The sequence below is a fragment of the Armigeres subalbatus genome, chromosome 2, assembly GCF_024139115.2.
Source record: "Armigeres subalbatus isolate Guangzhou_Male chromosome 2, GZ_Asu_2, whole genome shotgun sequence".
In the NCBI taxonomy this organism is placed as follows: Eukaryota; Metazoa; Arthropoda; class Insecta; order Diptera; family Culicidae; genus Armigeres; species Armigeres subalbatus.
Window position 1 is genome coordinate 64,511,932 of NC_085140.1, and position 24,414 is coordinate 64,536,345.

Genomic DNA, 24,414 nt, shown 5'->3' on the forward strand with positions numbered 1-24,414 from the left:
GAGCCTCCTTTCAAGAGGCCCGAAGCCTCCTTTCAAGAGGCCCAGGCCTCCTTTCAAGAGGCCCGAGCCTCCTTTCAAGAGGCCCAGAAGCCTCCTTTCAAGAGGCCTGGAAGCCTCGTTTCTAGAGGCCGGAAAGCCTCCTTTCAAGAGGCCAGGAAGCCTCCTTTCAAGAGGTCAGGAAGCCTCCTTTCAAGAGGGGTCAGGAAGCCTCCTTTCAAGAGGCCAGGAAGCCTCCTTTCAAGAGGCCCAAGCCTCCTTTCAAGAGGGCCCGGAAGCCTCCTTTCAAGAGGCCCGGAAGCCTCCTTTCAAGAGGCCCGGAAGCCTCCTTTCAAGAGGCCCAAGCCTCCTTTCAAGAGGCCCGGAAGCCTCCTTTCAAGAGGCCCGGAAGCTTCCTTTCCAAGGGCCCGAAGGCCTCCTTTCTAACGGCGCGTAAGCGTCCTTTCGAGAGGCCCGGAACCCTCCTTTCAAGAGGCCCGGAAGCCTCCTTTCAAGAGGCCCGGAAGCCTCCTTTCAAGAGGCCCAGAAGCCCCCTTTCAAGAGGCCCGGAAGCCTCTTATCAAGAGGCCCGAAGCCTCCTTTCAAGAGGCCCGAAGCCTCCTTTCAAGAGGCCCGAAGCCTCCTTTCAAGAGGCCCAAGCCTCCTTTCAAGAGGCCCGGAAGCCTCCTTTCAAGAGGCTCAGAAGCCTCCTTTCAAGAGGCCCGGAAGCTTCCTTTCAAGAGGCCCGGAAGCCTCCTTTCAAGAGGCCCGGAAGTCTCCTTTCAAGAGGCCCGGAAGCCTCCTTTCAAGAGGCCCGGAAGCCTCCTTTCAAGAGGAGCGCACGCCGCCTTCCGAGAGGCCCGGAAGCCTCCTTTCAAGAGGCCCGGAAGCTTCCTTTCAAGAGGCCCGGAAGCCTCCTTTCAAGAGGCCCGGAAGCCTCCTTTCAAGAGGCCCGGAAGCCTCCTTTCAAGAGGCCCGGAAGCCTCCTTTCAAGAGGCCCGGAAGCCTCCTTTCAAGAGGCCCGGAAGCCTCCTTTCAAGAGGCCCAGAAGCCTCCTTTCAAGAGGCCCGAAGCCTCCTTTCAAGAGGCCCGGAAGCCTCCTTTCAAGAGGCCCAGAAGCCTCCTTTCAAGAGGCCCGAAGCCTCCTTTCAAGAGGCCCGGAAGCCTCCTTTCAAGAGGCCCGGAAGCCTCCTCTCAAGAGGCCCGGAAGCCTCCTTTCTAGAGGCCCGGAAGCCTTCTTTCAAGAGGCCCGGAAGCCTCCTTTCAAGAGGCCCGGAAGCCTCCTTTCAAGAGGCTCGGAACCCTCTTTTCAAGGGGTGAAGCGTCCTTCAAGTTGCTTAGAATCTTCTTCTTCTTCTTCCTCTATGGCTCTACATTTCAACTGGAACTTGGCCTGCTTTTCAACTTAGTATTCTATTAGCATTTCCTCAGTTATTAATTGAAAGCTTTATATGCCTGCCATTGCATGATTATGTATCTTATGTGGCAAGTAAAATGGATACTTGAATCGAGAATGTTTCCCACCTGAAAACATCCTAGACCACACCGAGAATCGAACTCGCCATCTCCGGATTGGCAATCCTACGCCTTTATTCGCAAGGCTACTGGAGACTGGTGAGTTGCTTAAAATCTTACCTTTAAATGGCTCGAAAGCCGCTTTTATTTATTTAATTAATTAATTTTATTTAATCTTCTCTTGAAGAGCTCGATATAATGACAATTTCAGCCAACTTAATGAAAAGCCATATATCCGGTTAATTTTCAGTAACATTTTTCATTTATTTTATGAGTTACACTTATTTTCATTTAGAGCAAAAAGTAGGGGGTACATCAATTGATACAAAAGTCTGAAGGGGTACCTCTCAAGAAAAAGGTTGAGAACCGCTGGTGTAGTAGATAATAATTAGGCTTGTATCTGCGTGACTTATGGTTGTTCATAAACATAAACAGGTAATTTTCAAGTGTTTGCGCTGATATCAACTGCGAAGCTTTAAAAATAAACTCAACTTTTCAACATTGTAGAAACAATAATATTCTTTTGTTGAAATCAACTTATAAAATCTTATGGATGTAATAATATTCTTAGTAAATTCAAATATAAATCATCATTTAAACATAACAAGCGATATTTTTTATTCAATGCCATAAATTTTCTGTTCGTGTTATCGTACATTTTTCTCTGGATTGTGTATGGTATGTTCGATGAAATGCTTTTTGCTTATAATTTTCATGTGATCGAAAACCCAAATTATGAATTGCCATGGTTTCAATATAGCATGCTTATGTCGAACCGCATCAGCGCTTCATCCCTGTTTCGAGCGTATCCTTATCTCATTCGCCAGGGGATTGGTCCTCGTTACGTGATCCCGATTTTCTCTCGCTTGCCGACGCAAGGACGACGACGACGAAAGCCGACATCGTCGATGATAGTAACGATGACGATGATGGCTACATAACTGCCCGTATCCTTAGGGACCATGCCACGCTTTGAAACCGTCTCGCTAGCAGCATCACCGCAGCATAACGACGAGAGGATAGCTCGCGCCAATCCGGACCATGGGGAGCACATCATCCACATAGTAAGTATAGATACCGGTGTAACATGCCGGGATCTGCTTAGTATACATCAAACTTTCGTCCTGTTCGGATCTCTGGTCGGCCTTTCGGTTGTGTGCTTTGGTGGCGTGTGCTTCAAAGTGAGCGCTTAACACTCATAAACCAAAAACCAAACTGTTCTGCGGAGTGGATTCCGATTTGAATCCGTGTGGGAAACGCGATTTGGGAGAAGTGGCTCCACTGGTGAAACTTATTAACGAAATAGTTGGAATGCAGCAGGTGTTCGCATGTTGAAGAGTGCTGAATTTGCATTTAAAGTGGCTGGCAAAGTTATTTTGCCCCTAAGTGATGATGTGAGAGCGGTTGACGGAATGGCAGCCTGATTTCCCGCTTACAACGGATTAACGACCCACCGTGTACACGTGGTTTCATTGTGGTTTTGCGGATTTAGAAGTGGAGAATAACTTTAATTTTTGTGCTTCCGGGTAATTGGAATCCCCGCAGCGATAGCAGTAACGCCCGCATACCAACTCGGATTATTGTTTCTGGAGCACTCGGGGTGGTGAGTAAATAGGACACAGGGTTTTGTACTGGGGCATATGACATATCTGATTTCGATTACGCCGATGGAATGCGAGTTGTACTTCTGTCAGCCAATACGAATTTCACTGTTAACGCTCAATAGGGCACTGTCCTTCACCTGGATCCTGTTTTTCGAACTGTACGAAAAAAATGTCAAATGCTGAGATGATTTCAATGCGGCAGCAAAATTAATTGTCCATAAAAAATTATAAATTTTGAACTAAATTCCTGTAGGATTCAAAAGTAGTCATTACTGAAAATAGTATGGACATACTTCCTAAACATAATAATGTCATGAAAGAATTGAAAATGTCTATAAGCCATAAACATTTTCTATAAACTCGAAAGGGAATAGCAATTTATAATCTGAAAATTTGGATTAAAAATTCCAAATCTCCCATAGAAATGCTTTCGTAAACCAAATTGTAGTAAGCAATACAATCCAGTTCATTTGCAATAAACAATATTGTCTTTCGACGAAGGAATCATTCCAGAAGAAATACTAAGAATAACCCTTTTTCCTAACAATAATTTTGTTCTTTTTCCTTATTTCTTTTTATTGGTTCTATATTGATATGAAATAGTTTATGTTGGATATAGGAATTTTCACATTGTTAAAGGATTTTCTTGAGTTTTTAAAAACTCTCATATGGTTTTTCTTTGGTCTTACAGTCTTACCTTTCATAAGTCAAAGTTCTATGACTCGATATCGATAAATGCAAGCAAATTATGTTATACTAATAGATATAGTTTCTCAGTTTATGTAATGCTCCTCTCACAAAGCTTTCCATAGAATGTTTGTTCCTCATCTCGATATTTGTTTTAGACGAAGGTCTCTTTGATAACAACTCAGGGAGGGTCGACTGTATTTTTTCCCAAGAACTACGTTACCCAAATATTATTTGTAGGCGCATTTGGGTAAGCTAGGAATAAGGTCTACACTATTAAAGTCAATAACACAAAGATAAGTTTGCTTCACACATAACGGGTCATTCCTGGAACAACTCTTTAGTTTTAGTTACTCAGTCACAAAAAAAACACATCAATAAACAAATCTCACAATTCTGCATAAAATCTTTGCATATACATATTCAGCAAGGTACTAATACAAAAAATGTGAGCTTTCGCGCATAAAAACCGACATCAGTGTACTGAAATAAACCAATACAGAATTTTAGGATTTTAATACAAAGATTGAATTATAATGTTCCAAGTTTATATATTAGGTAAGGATCTAATTCTATTACAGAATTGTCATGAAAATAACACTACAGCACTATGTTTTTCTCTGATATTCCGGTCAAAACTGAGCACTTTTCCACACATTGGTTACTCAGGCTGCCTCACGCACATACGATGTCTATTTCACCCGCTCCCTTTTTGATCGTTTTGTTTTTCAATGAGATTTTCATTGTTAAAAAAAGCAGACGCATTCAATAGTTTCCACTTGATTGACTTATAAAGCCAGAGTATGAGACTCGCGTAAGAGGTTTATTTTTCCCGTGTCACAATATACTGTTTTCTCTTGTAAAAAAGCGACTATTTGGGTGTGAAGTGAGTTAAGTGAATGAACATTGCCAATTTATGAGGCGATTTTGTGGCTCTCAATGTCGTCTAGAAGGACCGATGAAAGCCTCGAACGTAACACAACGGAATAGGATCCAGAGTATGGCAGATATATGTACGTGAATAACAAACGCGATTGTGAGTTCTTATGATGTCTTCGAACGGATTTATTTCGTTTCTGATAGACACAATATCGATAAATTAATGTATTTTTGTCCGAACATTTGCCAAAAAACATATTTTGCGTCCGTGCAATGTAATTTTGTAAATAAACTCAAAGTGATTTTTAAGAAGATTTTTCTGTGCTTATTTTCCTACACTTACTTACTTGATACTTGGTGGGCTACAGCTCTTCGATGAACCTTCGCCGAATGGAGTATCCTTCTCCACTGGACTCGATCCTGGGCCAATCGCTTCCAGTCGCCCTGAACATTGAGCGCTCTCAGGTACTCTTCAACTGCAAAAAGCCATCGTGTACGCGGCCTTCCACGAAGCCTGCGGCCTCTTCCGGGTTCTCTACTAAATATTATCTTCGCTTGACGTTCTTCCGGCATACGAACAACGTGACCAGCCCACCGTAGTCTGCCGTGTTGTATAAGCTTAATAATATCCAGCCCTTTATACACCTGGTACAATTCGTGATTCATGCGACGCCGCCAGATACCGTTCTCCTGTTTACCACCGAGTATTGTCCGCAGCACCTTACGCTCAAACACTCCGAGAGCTCTCCGATCAGACTCCTTTAACGTCCATGTCTCATGGCCGTATAAAGCCACTGGAAGAATCAGAGTAGTATACAGCGCGAGTTTTGTTTTCGTTTGCAGACTACGGGACTTAAGCTGGTTACGGAGTCCGTAATAAGCCCTATTTGCAGCTGCAATACGCCTTTTCACCTCGCGGGTAACATCATTATCGCACGTCACTAATGTTCCAAGATACACAAATTCTTCTACCACTTCAAATTTTTCACCATCCAGCACTATTTCGCTACCACCACCACTAATGAACCCACATTGATTGCCAGCGACCATGTACTTCGTTTTGCTGGTATTGATCGTGAGTCCAATCCTCGCTGTCTCCCTCTTAAAAGATGCAAAAGCCTCTTCCACGGCACGGCGATCAATTCCGATAATATCGATATCGTCCGAAAATCCCAGGAGCATATGCGATTTTGTGATAATGGTACCGCTTCTTTGCACACCAGCTCTCCTAATCGCTCCCTCGAGCGCTATATTGAACAGTAGGTTCGAGAGTGCATCACCCTGCTTTAATCCATCTAAGGTAACAAATGACGTCGATATTTCATCCGCAACCCTTACACTTGATTTCGATCCGTCCAACGTTATACGAATCAGCCGTATCAGTTTCGCCGGAAAACCATGTTCAAGCATAATTTGCCATAATTCATTGCGTTTCACTGAATCGTACGCCGCCTTGAAATCAATAAGCGGATGATGTGTCTGCAAGATGTACTCCCGGAATTCATCAAGGATTTGTCTCAGGGTAAACATTTGATCCGTCGTTGATCGGCCCTCACGAAAACCCGCTTGGTATTCGCCGACGAAGGACTCTTCAAGCGGTCTCAATCTGTTGAACAGAATACGGGACATAATTTTGTACGCCGAATTAAGGAGGGTTATTCCTCGGTAATTGGCGCACTCCAGTCTGTGCCCTTTCTTAAAGAGAGGGCAAATGAGGCCGTCCAACCAGCTAGCAGGCATTTCCTCGTCTTCCCATATTTTCGACATAATATGGTGCAGAACTTCATAAAGCTGCTTTTCCTACACACTTAAATCCAAAACTTTGGCTCGGTAATAATTTTTACTGATTTTATCCGGTCAAATGAAATGTTAACCGAGAAATCAGTAATTTGTGAAGTGTTCACTGATTTTTGTAATGAAGTATACCGATACCTCAGCAATATGAAACGGGTTACAGGATATCGGTAAAAACAATAACCGAGCTAGCCAGTTCAACAAACATCAGTTGAAGTTGACAAAAAAATACTGATTGCTCAGTAAAAAATATATTTTTGCTCAGTTTCTCGGTTAAAATTTCACCGAGCCGTGTTCCAAGCATACTTGCACGACGCTTGATGTGGCGCCATATTTAAAAATCCTCGCGTGTGGAAAAAATAGTTGAAGTGAAATTTCAACATTTAGCAGTGCGACTAAAGCCACTAAAAGTGACAAAATTAACTACGATGAAGACTTTTGAGGACGATCCGAACAACCTGATGATCTTCTCTGAGAATTATGCATGCGGAGTGGATGGAGCTGTTTCGATTTTCCGGAATTTGGTTTGTTCCACACGTAAGCTATCCCCCATGATAGCGAAATTTTGAAACAGAACAGCATGAGAAGATCATCAAGGTTCAAATGGAATATTAGAAGTTCCGGTAAGTAGAAACAAACCAATGAGCCAGCTAAATGTAAAATCATTCAAATTTTTCAGAAAATTGCCGTTGTGTATCCGTGCAGCTTATTCACATGAATCCTCCATCGGGTGTGGTCTTCAAATCGAGAGGGGCTATAAGTGTTGTTTGAACTAAAAGCATTGAACTTAAAATAAATAAAAAATAATAATTATGATCAAAAAATTAATCTACTTTGTTTTTATTACTTTCATTTCGTTTGTGAAATTGCATTTTCTTCAGTAATTTTTATTACGGTGATCCGTATTCTTTTTACAAATCCACTTGTACTTTTTACCGAGTTCTCAGTAATCGTTACAGATCAGCTCAGTAAAATTTGACATTTCGTCAACGAAAAAGCAGAACCGAGGGCTCGGTAAAATGTTCAACTTTTTACTGAGCTGCCTACCGAGAGCTCAGCTGTTGTTTTTAAGAAGATTTTTCTGTGCTTATTTTCCTACACACTTAAATCCAAAACTTTGGCTCGGTAATAATTTTTACTGATACCAAGCCCGTTAAAAAAAATTAAGTGTGTATGTTCTATGCCATAAAATGACGTGGAGCAATCATAACCCGTAAATAACCAGGACGAACTTTTAATGTTAAAAACCATGTATGTAGGTTTTTAGAGATTTTGCTAGCAATTTTCACCAAAATCAAGGGAAGTAGTTATACTTTTATGCACATGCAAATCCTCCTATCCGCACTCTCCTTTCTTTGTGCGGTTGAGAAGACTAGATGCTATTAGGGGAGATGCGATCAATATGCGCCCCTAAGCTAATCTCTTAATTTAATGGTGATTTCATCCGAAATAGTGTAATTTCGAAGTGTTGATCAATAATCTAGCATATCAGTCATTATATGGTCCAACCATTTTCAAGAAAAACCAACAATATTACAAGAAAACGATTTTATTCCAAAACACTGCATTTTCATTTAAAATGGACGACGCTGGGCAATATGCGCCACCCAAAAATGATAATCAAAATATACCAATATTTGTCACTGAAATAATCACATTATTTTGCAAAAGATAAGTGTCAGTCTTATACTTTAAGGTAGTCAATATTTTAGATTAATAAAAAGAAGAGAAAATATTTTTTGTATGTGAAGAAAAAGCATTGTTGACGTAAACACCGAAATTGTATCGGAAAGAGCCAAAAAAAAACATTTTATTTTTAAAAATTTAAACACAGAGTTTTTGACAAAGTTTTTTTGCGTAACGGCTTACAAATGTTTTTTGGCCTCAGCCGCTCACGATTTTGAGACAAAATTTAGGTTAATAACCAAGAAAACGTGGTGGCGCATTTTACCCAACCGGCGCATTTCATACGTATCTCCCCTATTAGCATAGAGAACAGAGACATGGAGGCTTATCCAAAAATTGTTGAAAACGTGTGTAAAGCTCCTCAACACCGCCGGCAAAGACTGTCCGACATACAAACTCAATCTTACCGAGCGATGGCGACGTAAACAAAGTGATACTACTATCTAGTGGCGAATCGGAATGAACACTAGCGCTAAAAAATACAATTCTCACCAACATTATCAGCACACTAGCACCGCGCAACGGGAGCATATATTTCAAAAGACCATCGCAAAGCTTCACACAACGGCACGATCTCAGATGTACGTCTGTTCTCTGTGGTTTTAGGCTGGTCATATTTGACGATTATATGGGCCGTTTATCAGCCCGTATTAGCAAAGCTATTCAATATATCATTCTACCGTCGTGCGGGGCTTCTTTTGATTACGGGGGCTACTTTGGATTTTTAATTTTTTGAAAAAAAAAAAAGAAAGAAATATATTCAAAATTCGGAACAGAAAGTTGCCATCCAACTATGAACAAGACACCTGAAAGGTGATAATGGAAATTAGATAGTAATTTACGTTATAATTCTTGTTTCAAAATGTCCAAAGAAGCCCCAGATTTTCCCGCACGACGGTACTCAATTATATGAAATTTGTGCAATTAATTGTTTCATTAGAACTATCTTAAGTCCTCCAATACATCTGGCAGATTGTGGTGAAGTTGCTCTAAATAAATGGAATTTTATGTACATGAAGCATGGATATATAGAAATCCAACATGTCCATATAAGTCCCTTGATCCCTATAGAATGCTCCACCATTCAAATAAATCCAACACAGATGTTCTAAAGTTCTCCAAATTGTCTGGAAGTTGAGTTCAATTTGACCAACTGTCTAAGACGAGTTTAGTACTTTCTATTTAATTCCACGTTTTGTTATCTTTACAGGTACGTATTTCGTACTTGGCTCTACTTGTCGACTCGACTCGTAAGTCTCCCTTTTAGTTTTTCTTTCTTTCTTGTGCCTCTTTGTTTTTCAATTTTTTCTTCCTTCTTCCTTGTTACTTCTTCCTTATTCTTTCTTCCATTTTTTTATTCCTTTCGTTTTCAAACCACCTTCTTCCTTGTTACTTCTTCCTTCTTCTTCTTTCTTCCTTGTTTCTTCTTTCTTTTCCTCCTTCCTTGTTCCTTGTACTTATTATTTATTCCTTTTTCTTCTTCCTTCTTTTTTCTTCCTTCATTCTTCTTCCTTTTCCTTTTCCTTTCTTCCATCTTTATTTTACTTTTTCCTTCTTCGTTCTTCCATTTTTCATCTTCGTTCTTCCATTTTTCATCTTCCGTTTTCCAACTATCTTCTTCTCTATTACATCTTCTTTCTTCTTTCTCCTTCTTTTTTCTTTCTTCCTTTTCCCTTTTTTCTTTCATCTACCTTTTACTATTTCCTTCTTTCTTTTTTCTTCTTCGTTCTTCCATTTCTCTCTTCCTTCTTCTGTCTTTCAGCTACCTTTTTCATTATTCCTTTTTTCTTCTTCGTACTTCCATCTCTCTTTCATCGTCTTCCAGCTCTCTTCTTCTTTCTTCCTTATACCTTCTTCCAACTTTCTTCTCCCTTCTTACTTTTTTTCTTCCACCTTCCTTATTTTTTCTTGCATCTTCCTTTTACTTCCGTCTTCGTTTTTCTTCCTTCTCTGTTCTTCATTTCTTCTTCTTTTTTACTTATTCTTTCCTTCATCTTGCTCCTTTTTCCCTTCTTCCTTCTCATATCTTTCTTCCTTCTTCCTTTTGTCTTCTTCCGTCTTCTTTCTTTCTGTTCCTTTCTTCCTTGTTCCTTCTTTCCTCTTTATTCTTCCTTTTTCTTTCTTCCTTTTTTTCATTATTCCTTTTTCTTCCTTGTTCCTTTCATCTTCTTCCTTCTCCATTTTTTTCTCCTTCATTCATCTTTCTTCTTTATTCTTTCTTCCTTCTATTTCATTCTACCTTTTTTTTCTTTTTTTTCTCCTTTTTTTGTTCCTTATTCTTTATTTTTTATTCTAGGTAGACCAATTGAACTCACAATTTGGACAACTTAGAACTTCAATTTTTCTTCTTCGAACTTCCATCTCTCTTCCATCGTCTTTCAACTCTCTTCTCCTTTCTTCCTTATACCTTCTTCCAACTTTCTTCGCTCTTTTCATTCTTTTTTCTTCCATCTTCCTTTTTTCTTCCTTCTCTGTTCTTCCTTTCTTCTTTTTTTTACTTATTTTTTCCTCCACCTTGCTCCTTTATTCCTTCTTCCTTCTCATATCTTTCTTCCTTCTTCCTTTTGTCTTCTTCCGTCTTCTTTCTTTCTGTTCCCTTCTTCCTTGTTCCTTCTCTCCTCTTTATTTTTTTATACAGAGGGACTTACCGACGCGGTGCCTACGCCTACCCCAGCCTTGACGAGGACCCCTTTCTGTCCTCGGGCTCGGAACTCGCCCGGTTGACCGACGCCGGGAAAGCGACGATACCATGTTGTTCTTCGCGCGGCCACTTGTTCGATAAAAGGATCGAGTTCGACCACTGGGCATGACCACCGGTATGACCCATGAAACCGACTCCGAACCCTTGGACCACCTCTTGTTTGCGCCTGAACTAGCCATCCTTGAGTCCACGCGCCACCTTCTGTGTAGCTCCGAGACGATTTGGACGATAGCCGATAAAACGGCGTTCCAGCCAACTTCATCTTTACACATCTTTCGAACTAGGTTGTCCGGGGTAGTGTCCAGACCACATGTGGCAAGCATGTGGTCACGCATTGCGCGAAAACGTGGCCACACGAACAACACGTGTTCAGCCGTTTCCTCAAACCTGCGCACACCAAACACTCGGGCGAGGCCGAGCAAGCCAGCTGCGTTACCTGCACTGTGAATTTGCAGCACGCTTAAACGCCGGGCACTTCAAACCCCCCATGGGGTGCTTTGCTGGAACAAATCAAACAATTTGGAGGGTTCGTGCAGCATTGTGCCTTATGTCCCTCCAATCCGCAGCTTCGACAGAGCTTGCTTCTGTCAGGGCCTTTGCAGTCCCATTGCTTGTGCCCAGGTTCCAGGCACTTGAAGCAAACTTCAGGTTGCTCGTATATGCCCACAGGGCATACCGACCATCCCACATTGACGCTCCCTAAATTGACAACCTTGAAGGCATCCGCTGCAGATAGCCGAACCAATGCTACCTGTGTCCCTGCCGGACCTTTCCGTAGCCGAACGGCTGCGGTGGGCGTCTCCACTTCACACTGTCGCCGCAGTGCCGTGACAAGCTCTTCGACTTCGGTGATCTCGTCCAGGTCTTTAACCCTCAGATTCACCTCCGTCGTGAGTGCCCTCACCTAGGACTTCCTCCGCCAAATTCTTGTAGGCGGCGCCCTTTTGCGAGACGCCCCGCTTCAGCTCGAGGATCATCTCGCCCATCCGGGTGCGTCTTATTCGACGTACGTCGGCGCCGAGTTCACCGAGCTTGACGTCACTCCTCATCGCCTTCAAGACGTCGGCAGCTAAATAAAATTTCCGTTTAAAATTAGAAATTTTCCATAAACAATTAGGAAATTGCCAATAAAAAAATCAGGGTATGAGCAATAAATAATTATAAAATTTCCACAAATAAAACAAAATTTCCATAAACTATTAAGAATTTTCCACAAAACAAAAATAAATAAGCACTTTTAAAAGCAAAAATAGCAATTATAAAAGAAGAATTTTCCATAAAGAAATGAAAATGTTCCACGAAAAATACAAAATTTCCATAAATAAATCAATATTAGCAATAAACAATTACAAAATTTTCCACAAAATAAATATATTTTTCCAAAAAATAAAATTTTCCACAAAATAATCAATAAAGAACAATAAAAAATGAGAAAATTTCCATTAAAAAATACAAGAAAGCAATAAAGCTGATGAAATTTTACATGAATTTTAAACGCTTTTGAAGAAGGGGTCATCTATGGAAAAAAAAGCACAGTTTGATTTCTTTTTTATATTTCTTTTTGGAATTTTTCTTAATTTTTTTATTGCTTTCTATTGATCATTTCGTGGAAAATTTTTATTTTTTATGGAAAAAATATATTTATTCCGTGGAAATTTTTTTAATTTTTCATTGCTAATATTGATTTATTTATGGAAATTTTGTATTTTTATTCGTGGAACATTTTGTTTTTTCATGGAAAGTTTTTCTTTTATAATTTAATTTTTTGCTTTTAAAAGTGCTTATTTATTTTTGTTTTGTGGAAGTTTTTTTAATTGTTTATGAAAATTTTGTTTTATTTGTGGAAATATTATATTTATTTATTGCTCATACCCTGATTTCTTTATTGGAAATTATCAATTTTTTATGGGAATTTTCTAATTGTTTAGGAGGAGTATTTATTTTTGTCCAAGACGTCCGAGTACTTAGCCTCGTCCATCTTGATGACTAGGACATCGCCCCTGGAGCGATTGGCGCCTACCCTAGACTTCTTGCTACCCTCATTCGCTTGGGCCTTCTTTTCGGCCCTTGACGTCTTCGGCTTCCTCTTGTTCTTGACCAGAGTCTAGGAGGCGTCATCTCCCTCTATAATTCTGGCCCGGTGTGGCTGAGAGCTCTCAGCCTGCCGTTACTCCTTACCGCCGTCTTTCCTGGGTGAACGACCTTTCCAGGTCCTTCCTCCCCCGATTTGGGAGGTACCTGACCGGGGTTCAGCTTCCCAGCCCCACTACCCTTGTTCGGGGTAGTAACCCTCCGCGTTTTGGAGCGGCCCCCAGGGAGCTCATCCCCTGGAGACTGTCTCTCCTGTTTTTGTGTCTGCTCCGTTGGAGCAGTCACCCCCGACGTGCCCGCGAATGCTTGAGCCTCAGTCTGGGTAGACTGTGGCACCACCGTCTTCGCTGGCACGCCCTCGATCGATTCGACCTTGCCCCAGTCCGCGAATCCTTGGGCCTCAGTCGGGGTAGACCTCGACTCCACGGATTTCACGGGTTTACACTTGGCCGTCCCGACCGCCCTCTCCAGCTTGGCGTCCAACATCGACTTTCGAAGTTTCAGCAAGCTCCTCTTGAGTTCCTTACTGATATTATGCTTCGATGACGCAAAGTCGATGATGGCGTCCAGCTGTTCCGTCGCCACCTCGAAGGCCGAAAGCCCATCGCGTTTGCGGTTCATCGCCTTCACAAGCCATGAGCCGTCTATAACCTCTACCGGCGGAGCCTGGGAGATGGTTAAGTGTCCCACGCTGGCGCTGCGCACTGAGCTGCCGACTATTGCCTCTGGGCTCCTAGGCGGAGACCTGACAACCCACCTCTTGCGAAGGGGTTGTCGCCTACACTACTACCACTAATTGAAGAATTGACTTAGTTTTCCATTTTGGTCCCACGAGTTGCTCGGGAAAAAGGTCCACCACACCAGAGCCCAGCATGACGCGGTAAGGGACAATTACGATGGAGGGTGCCCAGGTACCCCACAGGCTCCGTTAAAGGCCTAGCTCATTATTTCACCCCCCTGGCCATGCATCCCCTCGGCGCGGGTCGCTTAACGCCTTGGGATTAGGGGTTAGGAACGATGGTCCCGTTGGCCGCACCCACTCACTCTAGCTGATGTCAGAAAGACAACAGTGCCCAGGCTGCACTACCAGCTAAGTACGCAACTCTTAGCTGGCGGTCAATTGTCATCGGGAGACCCGTGGAAGCGTGAGATTGGAACTTGTGAGGACCACAGCTGTGTAGGTCGCTCCTTCCCAGATGTCAACTCACCATTTCGCAGCCCGTGCGTGTGTGTGTGTGTGCACTAAAAGAGCAAAAAGTCTGACTCACTTTTTTGTACTTACCCTTGATCGATTTTCCGCAACAGTTTGCATTCGACGCAGTATTCCCTGGCATCACACATATTCCACATAGGTTACTGCAACTCATATGTGACCAAATTTAGTCGCAATCAAGTTGCTGCAACCAGATTTGCCTGACTTGTGCTGCTCGTTTTTTTCCCAATGTTTCCTATTGAAAATTGGCCAGATCGAACAATGGACTTGGTAGTTAAGGCCAAAACTTTTTTTCATAAAAAAGCGCGTAAAAAGTTTAGCTCACTTTTAAAGCACTAACCCTCAACCGATTTCCTCGCAACAGGTTGCATTCGACGCAGAATTTTGTCTCATTATTTCCTATTGAAAATTGGCCTGATGGGACTATGGGCTCAGAAGTAATGCCTTTTCAACACAATTTATGCAAACTTCACTATACCGTCTTACATGAGCAATTTCATAACGTATTCGAAATTACACAATCAGATAGGAATACTTCTTAGAGATAGAATAGTCAAAGAATATAGCTGGGCATCCCGGCTACCCATTCCAAATGTGAATCCCTCTCGCGGAGGTGTAGCAAGCTCTCCGGTCTTCCCAGGGTTTTAAGCTACGCCCTTCCTTGGCCAGGCTATCCGTGTATCCTAGCCCGGGTTGTAAGGCATCTGCTGCCTCAGTCATAATCTCAACAAGGCCAGCTGGGGTGTATTCCTCCTCGACTTCAGTAACATCGTTTCCTTATTTTGACACCAACCAACCTACCAACTCTTGTGTAGCAGGAATACGAAACTGTCGCTCTCGGAGTGGGCCATGTGTTCGATTTTTTTTTCTTCTATTGATTACCGTTCTGGACCGAAAACCATTTACCTTATGAGATATCAATAAATATAAGGGGTTAAAGGTAATTAATTTAGAAATATTTTATCTTATTCTGTTCAGATACTTTACAGTACTTGACATAAGGAATAAGTCGATAAGTCGAGAAATAGTCGATTATTTGTTCGCGGTTTGTACAGCGGTTAGATAAAATAACAGAAAAAGTTTGAAATAAAATCTTGACATTTGGTTAACATTCATGACATAATGAGAAGGTTTACTGAGTTTCAGCAAAATTTTAATATGTTGGATGCATTTGGGCAATTCAATTTGCAGGAACGAAATTCACATTTTTGATGTGCATATTTTGATTGGAAACGACGCATAAACTATACCAAATTCGATCAGGAATTTGATCGTACCAAAATAAGGCCTATATTTTGGATGCCGGACACGTTTCACCGGAACCTAAAATAGGCGAATACCACCATGCGGCACATCAAACTTCATGATTTCAAAAGTTATGGCATTCCATGATAGTTTTGTATTTCCTGGACCGTATTTGAACCAATTGGAATTGGTGAACGGTTTAACCGAACGGTTTAAACGGTTCAAGGGTCAATTTTGGAAAATAAGCAAACCCATCATGCGGCATATCGAACTTTTTACGCGGTGAAATCCATGCAATCCTTCGAATCCATACAATAGAAACTGTGGTGTGGTTACGGAAGGTGTTTTCGTCACGGGTAAGGTTTTTATCCGCTGGCTGTAATGTTTTCTTTCAAAATAGCTCCCACCACTGGAAAATTCTAATGCTTCCTATCCAAACAACATGACCGACGGGATTGTGTTATTCTTGAATATGTTTGGAAGAACCGACGCAATTTGCGCTTTGCTCTTTTGCTATGGGATCGGATACATTTGTGATTATCGGTTGAGAAATGGAATTATTTGACCCTTTTCCATCTTGTACTCTGGCATGTTTTTTAATAAAACGAAGTTTCTTTTCCAGGAATGATGAAATAATTCAAAGTGCCAATATGTATTGCGTTGTAGATGTAACGTAAAACTCTAACCTTGGATCCTGACATTTTTTCACTATAATCTACAATTCTCTGATACCGCAAATCTGGAAATTTATTGCGATTTGAAAACATGGTTGTGAAAATACTATTTGCTCTCATGGAAAATCATGTCAGGATCAAAAGGGTGGGAAACATGTTAACCTTCTCGACGAACACTGTTTGCTGTTGAATGAACCCTTATTCTAGTGAAACCAACATTGAAATAGCAACATTGACCTAACTTTGGGTTGTCCTATTTCAAACAAAAATTTTGAGAATTTTCACTATAAGCGGAATTTTATATTTCCTTTTACGAATGAATCGAATGCGAGTGGTTTACCCTTCCATGCATTTTATCATCTGTTATTTTAACATTCCGTGGTCCACATGCATGGCCAAATCATCCGTATTCATTTGCTGTATTCTACTACCCGTATGTTGTAAACCATCAACAGCATAATGAACGGACATGTTTGACGGCAAAGCTGCATCAAACGTTAGAACTCTTCGTTACATGTATATTTTCGAGGGTAGCTCATTGCTTTGATGTTCTGCGAACGTCACGTTATAAGGTTGGGGTGGAGATATTGTGGACAAGTAGGGTGAAATGAGCAGCTGCTTGTATGTCATATTTATCACCTTTCAGGCTTTGATTTATAAAAAAAATGAAACCAGTAGTAGTTCATGGTGAATTTCCTTATTAAAAGTAATAAACCATAGAGGGAGATTGTCACTGCTGTTTGTACAAAACCAAAACGTATTGTTTTTGGGACATTTGGCGCCCTGCCTTTCCTTACTTATGGGTCCTGTACACGCCGAACTGTTCACAGGGCCCACTTAAAAGATATCCATCCTGGATGATGTCCAGCTATCGCCATAATCAGTTGCCAAGTTAGATTTCGGTCGATTTCTTTTATATCTTTATGCAGGTTACGCCACTACGAGCCTCTGGGTCAGCTGCGATGTCCAGCAGGGTTCCAGTCTAGTGCTTGTTCACAGCAAACTTGAAAAAGTTCACTCAAAGAAAGCATTGCCTTCACATTGTTTTCATCTTCAATGGTTGTACATTCTATCTGAAACTTGGGCTGTTTTTCAACTTATTATTCTATTATAATTTTCACAGTTATTGAAAACTTTCCTGTGTTACTACTTTTTGTCTCAATTAATCAAATTGATTATTGCACTACAAGTTGTAAAATTAAGATTTTCTTAGTATAAGAAGACGACTACAAGGGCTAATCAAATCAAATTTTGCAATAGTGGCCAATTCACCCCCATAACCCCTATTCGCGCATCCGTTGGAATGTAATGTGAAGCGGATATAGAAAGTTTTTTTAATTATTCCGCTTCGTTATTGACATAGCATAAATCCTGGCATGTCGAAGTATTTTCTGCTATTGCAACCATAAGCACATTCCCGCACAGTAAATAGCATACCATACTTTTTTTTCTAGCTTATCTAACATATGCTTTCACTTTTTCTGTGACACCACCGTACCAGAAGGTTACTGAATTTCGCCGCAACATCCGCTCAAACTACAAACAAACCATGTTCGGACAACTGGAGTTGTGCGGATAACCACACCGGTCGACCTTTTCCTGGTCGGTATTAAGCTTTGAACTATGCGAGCGAACAATTTCAACTGCAATTCCACGCCACTTCCTTTGCTGCGATGCATTATTCACACGAAGAGAGTGTCAACCTTCAGGTAGACACCACCGGCTGTGCTGCCCCACCCCCACAAAGCTGACAACTGAACTGAAGTTTGCATTCAGATCGCGTTCGGAATGTCACAAAGTGTTTTCCATTTTTCCGGCATCTGCATAATTTGGCTTCAGCTTCTGAGGGAATGATATTTTTTCCAGGCTAGAGAAACTTCACACTTTTCAAATAAAGTTCTTGGTAGCTGTTGTGAAAGTAGCGCTTGCGGTTTTCTCAGAGTGAAAGATTATCTGTAAATTTTATATTGCGTGCCTAACACTTACGAAAACTGCTTAATGTTAAAATGGATGTACCTAAATGGCTTACTGAGCAGGTTTAAATAAATTTGTTTCCATTGGCGTAAAACGGGGGGCGCTACAATGAATGAATTACTGAAAAAGTTTGAAGACAAAAAAATTATCTCCCCTATTATAATAAAATGAGAGGAAGACAAATGAGCATGTTTCTCATTTCTGAGAAAGATTCCTGCGCGGCAGTGAAATTGCACTTGGTGTTATTATGAAAAGGCAATATTTAATTGATTTGAAAGCATCACAGTAAGCTTGATATGAACAATAACGGAGAGCCACCAAAATATCAATCAAAGCAATCGTGGTACTTCGCCAGCATGTCTTTGACTGAAGTATCAGTTTTCCAGTATACTTCCGCTTGTCAAGTAGCATGATAATCTCCTCAATTTCAATCAGCGTATGAGAATGATTTTCATCAAAGTCCAAGAGGAATTCCCATCAGAATCAGAGAAGAATTTTCATTGGAATCTTTAAAAAATACCTTTCAGAATCATCAAACTATTCTAACCGGAATCCAGAAGAATTCACTTTGGATTCCTTTCGGTATCGTTAAGGGATATCCTTGGAAATCTGTGGGGGATACAGTTCATAATCCATGGAGGATTTGCTTCAGAATCTCTCGTTGATTTGCTTCGGAATTCATCGACGGATTGCTTCGGAATTCCTCAAAGAATTAATTTGGGCTCCCACGACGATTTACTTCGGAATCCCTCAACGATTTGCTTCAACATCCCTGGAGGATTCCCGTCAGAATTGCTGGAGGATTCTTCTCGGAATCCACGGAGAAAACATCCGTAGTAGATGTTCTAATCAATATACATAATTCTTCACAAAAAACCTAACATGATTTGGTGAAATATGTAATATTCGGTAAGATACTATCAACCACATAAAATGCATATTTCAGGATCAATTTGCACGGAGCAGCAACTACGAAAGGCACGGTCATGCAATTGATCAAACATTGGCGTAACTAGCCCCGATGCCTAGGGAGGAGGGGTGCAATAGCCCCTTCATCTATTTTCTCTATTTTGAGCTTCTTTTCGAAAATTCTGGAACATTCTACCGCCTCATTAAGGACAATCCTCACGGAATCCAACACTGAAAGCACTCGCGTTTTCAAGGGCACCCCATTCGAAACGGAAGCCGTGCACAATTGTCATTTTAACTATTACACGCATGCTGTGATGCAGCCCAGCTGAAATAATAAAAACGACAGTTGTGCGTTGCTTCCGTATTGAGTGTTGTGCCCTTAAAAACGCAGGTTCATTCAGTTTTGGATTTCGTGAGGATTGTCTTTAAGTTATTTTGGTTGTAATTTGAAAAATGCGGTCCAACCACCTAAGGTAATTGCGGATCAATCACACATATTTTTGCATATTTATTTAAAAAAATATGAAAAATGCAACATTCCTCCAGAGATTTCTAGGGGAATCTTCCAAGCTTACCTCCAGGGATTCTAAAGGCATTCCACCAGAGATTCCGACAGGAATGTTCCAGGGGGTGCGAAGCGAATGTTGCAAACTCCTCCAGGGATGTCGACGGGAATCCTTCAGGGATTCCGATGAGAATGTTTTTGGAATTCCAACAGGAATATTACAAACATTTCTACGGGAAAGTTTCAAAGATTCCGACGGGAATGTTCCAGGGATTCCAATGAGAATCGTCTAGAGATCGTCCATCCTCCAGGGATTCGGACGGAAATGTTTCAGAGACTCCGTCGGAAATCCTCCAGGAATTCCATCGTGAATGTTCCAAGGATTTCGTAGGTAATGTTCCAGGGATGTAGAAGCAAATCGTGCTAAAACGTAGCGTCGAAGACCAATCCCAAATGGCTCACCGACACGCCGTAGATATTTCGGATTGCAGAGAAGCTGACTACCACGACCTGGCTATTAGGGGGCCAATAAAATTGACATTTTCGAATTTCAAAAAACGACATTGCTCACAAGTTTTAGTACTTCAAAATATGACTCCATGCAAAATTTGAGCTCAATCTGACATGCTTTAGGGGTGCTATAAATTCATCAAAGTTTTGAAATTTTTAGCTTAAAAATGACTTAAAAATGTATGAAACATCAAGATCTGAAGTCATTTAAAAAAAAAATGGGAAAAAACGATTTTTACTCTTAAGGTCACTCCTGACAGAATCCAAGTTTCAAAGTGCTCGCGTTTTCGGGGGCACACCACTCGATACGGAAGCAACGCACAACTGTCAATTTTATTTTTTCACGCATGCTGCGACGCAGCAAAGCTGAATCAACAAAAATGGCAGTTGTCCGCCGCCTCCGTATCGAGTGGTGTGCCCCCGAAAACGCGAGCACTTTGAAACTTGGATTCTGTCAGGAGTGACCTTAAAACATTTTTGGGACTTGATGATGATGAAAAAAAATTTCATCAAATCTTAAAACCAATCGATATGCAAACGTTTTCTTAGCCAAAAATTCCCCCTATGCATTGCTCAAAATGACATGATGTGCTCAAAATAAATCAAAACTTTATTTTTTTTTCTCAAAAGGGGGAAATAATGTTTTTATTTTTTGATGCCAAAGGACTCAAAAAGCATAAAACTTTGAGAATTAATTTATTGAAAAAAATCGACTGTTTTGGGACTTTAAAAAGTTCTTATTGCAAAAACAATGTTTCATCGAATTTGAAAAAAACACGTTGTTTATAAAAACCGACGTGAGAAATCGTATTATTTCAAATATCCGATAAAAAAAATTACGTTAAAAAAAGTTCCACAATGACATGAATCGTGTTTCTACATTATCTGTCTTCTTGATCTTTACACGTTGTGTTTTGAATTCATACGGTACCGCGTAAAAATAAACCTGAGTGTAATAAACATTGCCTAGCAACCTGATAATTTTCTCCGTAAATTTAATCTCAAAAGTTTTCAAAGTTACTAAAAATTCAAAATTTTGATAGCAAGATTTTGAGCACCCCTAAATCATGTCCGATGGAGCTCAAATTTTGCATAGGGGCATATTTAAGGGCTTAGGAAATGTTTGCGCAACGTCCGGTTTTCAAATTCGATGAAAAATTGTTTCCGCCATAAGAAATAAGTCCCAAAACAGTCGATTTTTTTTCAAAACATTAATTATAAAAGTTTCATGCATTTTGAGTCCTTTGGCATCAAAAAACAAAAAAATATTCCCCCCTAGTAAAAAAAAAAGGTTTGGTTATATTTGAGCACCCCTAAATCATGTCTGATTTAGCTCAAATTTTGCATAGGGAGATATTTTTGGCTACGAAAACGGTTGCGTATCGTCCGGTGTTAAGGTGAAGGTTGGTTGAGTACCAAAACAAAGCTTTGAAAGTATTGGTACAATACAAACTGTCATATACTGTAGTAGTATTGGTGTCGTATTTATGAAAAAACAAAGAATATTGGTAGGGTGGTTCAAAAAAACGACCCAGCTCCACCACGCTCACTTGATTCCGTCCCATGCTCCGAGTGCCCTCCAAAAGCCGATTTGAACAAAAACTGATTGAGAACAAGCCGGTTCAAGTTTGTATGAAAACTATTATGGGAAACTAAACCTTTCATTACACTGGCTACAGCGCCTCCCCTCCAAACGCTGGCGAAAAGAGAACCCACATAGCTGAAAGCAACATTCCATAGACTTCACTGAACGCACCTTAGGAAAGATCCGTAGAAATAGCATTTTATACTCCGCTCACCCCCATGCCACACTTTATGTATGAAGTATCTGCTCTTGGTGCGATTACACACAATTACACAAACACAATGTCCGCGGAACGGAAACGGAAAATTTGACAGAAAATATATGGGCTAACTGTCAAATTTGCCGTTTCCGTTTCTGTTCCGCCGACATTGTATTTGGGGCTTTATTATCATGCTAAAGATTTGCAACCTCGATTAAAATCGACTCCCAACTATTGGAACGTCCATTCAATATGCATTGTCTAAGGAGTTAAAGCTCTTGAATTTCATCCAGTCATATGGTCTTCCCCTCGCCAGCGCCCAATCACGGAGTGCCACAATCAGAATAATGTAAAATTCAACCTCGCCATATCAACTGCCATACAAACCTGAAACGACCTGTGCACGGTAAGCCCCTATTCAAACCGACCGAAACCAGCGAACGACACCCAAAATATGTAACATAATCGACTGAGCGTGGCGGAGCAAAATCAGTTTTGAACCACTCTGTTTATTAGTTTGCTGCTATCGGTACCGGTGTTTACATTCGCTCCGCGATCAGTTTTTAATCGTTTTCTTCGGGCAAAAATTGCAGTTTATATTAAGTTTTCGCTTCAAACAAGTGACTTGATACAAAAAGTGAAGTTTAATTTGCATTCCATCAACATTTCGGGCTGCTCATGTGCGGAGAAGTGTGTAAAAAATTGATTTTTTCAATGCCTTTTGAGAAGAAGTGGAGTGCAGTGATAAACCCACCAAACCGCGGACGGCTGTTAAATTGGCACGAAACTGCTGGTTTATGCTATATTTCGAGCCGAAATGTATAGGACTCTTTGAAGAAACATGTTAATTATCACGGGAAGTACATAAATATACTCTGAACAGGTTAGTAATCTGAATATTAAACTTTTGTTCGATGCTGTTCGATGCATTCGAATGTTGGTGGGATAGGAGTGCGGGAGGTGTGGGGTTGACCCGTGGAAGGTCCAGTGCCATATTGACTGCCATCGTGGTACTCTTTCAACTATGTCCTTAAAATTCGATGAAAAAAATTTTCGTCATCTAAAAAAAGTCCCAAAAATGTTCTAAGAGAAAAAATAGATTTTTTTCACTATTTTTTCTAATGACATCAGATTTTGACGTTTCGGTTTCATGTATTTTAAAGTCATTTACCATCAAAAACAAAAATTCGAATATTGACTTTTCCTTTGGTTCCCCCTTGGGAAAATTTTCATGGGTCAAAATTTCAAAACTTCAAAACTCATGTCCGATTGAGCTCAAATTTTGCATGGAGTGATATTTAGGGGTAATGAAACTTGTGAACAATGTCGTTTTATTTCCCATACATTCCATTGACACCCCACTGATGGCTATTCGCATTCGAGCCGACCTGTCACAACACAATCAATCCGACATTGTGAAGTATTCACCACGCGGCTGTTTTGGTCGATGCCAACCAGGGGGAGAAGGCGGAGCAATGAATCCCTACCCCAACATGTGCGACATCTGGATTTGGTTCTAAACTGTAAACAACAGTGTTAATTCTCTACCACCTTTTTGTTATGGCGAGGCAATTTTTATGCACACTTTTGTATCCGATATTTTATCAAAATTAAACACTCAATCATGCAGCAATATAACGATGCGATATGCTTGAGATACCTGCTTGATTATAGGGACTCGAAAAAGAATTTATTTGCAGTAACTAACCGAATATAAAAATGTTCACATTAACGATTGCGCCCTAACACCGGTTCTAAGCTTCGATGCAGAGTACACGAGCTTTGTTCGCCAGTGACAGGCGTATGAGGCCCTTGATGCCAACCTATCGCACAGGTCCAAGTCCTACTCCCGTGTACCTGTACCGTGTACCGAGGACCCACTGATCTAGAATCGATCTACAAGCTGTGCGCATCTCTGTCAACATCCCGCCATCGCATGTAAGTCACGATCCGTCTCTACCACTTCTTTCCATCACGCTCATCAGCGCTGCAACGAAACAACATCCCTCTTCAAAAAACACTAATAAATATAGGGGGAATGACGGCTTTGGCAGGTTTTGTTCTATTATTGGCAGGGTTTTTTTTATGACTGACTAGGCTCAAATTTGGCCTAAGCATTCTTTGCATATCAAAGAATATTGTGGCCAAATTTCATAAAATTTGGTCGCCAAAAACTCCCCTGCCAATAATAGAACAAAACCTGCCAAAGCCGTCTTTCCCCCTACAATATGTTAAGTTAAATCTCTCTCTTCTAAAAGTAGCATTTCATAAAGAAAAAATCGGTGGATGTAGCCTTGCTCTAAGTAATGATAGAAGAAATCGGTAAGTTATAGTGTTGAGAGTCTTCCATAGGTCGGTGGCCGACCCTGAGTAATAATATTGACACGAGTTAGCCAATATAGACGAACAGACGTCACAGGTTTCAGGTTTCCTTTCAGAATATAAAAACTTCAAAAGCTTTGTTGATTAGCAGAAATCAGTAACTTTTTTTCCGTTTGTGTCCTTTCGGAGCAAGTCTTGTATAGTTGAATAAATTCTCTTTTCCATAGCATCGTCTTTGATCTTCCATCTTCAAAGAATTGGAATCGTTCGTAAATCATATCGTTACTTTCTGATATATTATGATAGCACATATCTTCAATGATGGTTTTCTTTTTGTTGATA

General features: G+C 40.7%; 1 protein-coding gene across 1 annotated transcript in view; it reads left to right on the top strand.

The window, feature by feature from the left end:
- The first annotated feature begins 3,046 nt into the window (after window positions 1-3,046).
- The window catches only part of LOC134214466 (opsin Rh4), a 371,396-nt gene continuing 350,028 nt past the window's right edge, over window positions 3,047-24,414 (top strand). Inside the window, exon 1 of the mRNA XM_062693831.1 lies at window positions 3,047-3,094. The gene's annotated coding sequence lies outside the window, so the exon portion shown is untranslated. The remainder of the gene's footprint in view (window positions 3,095-24,414) is intronic.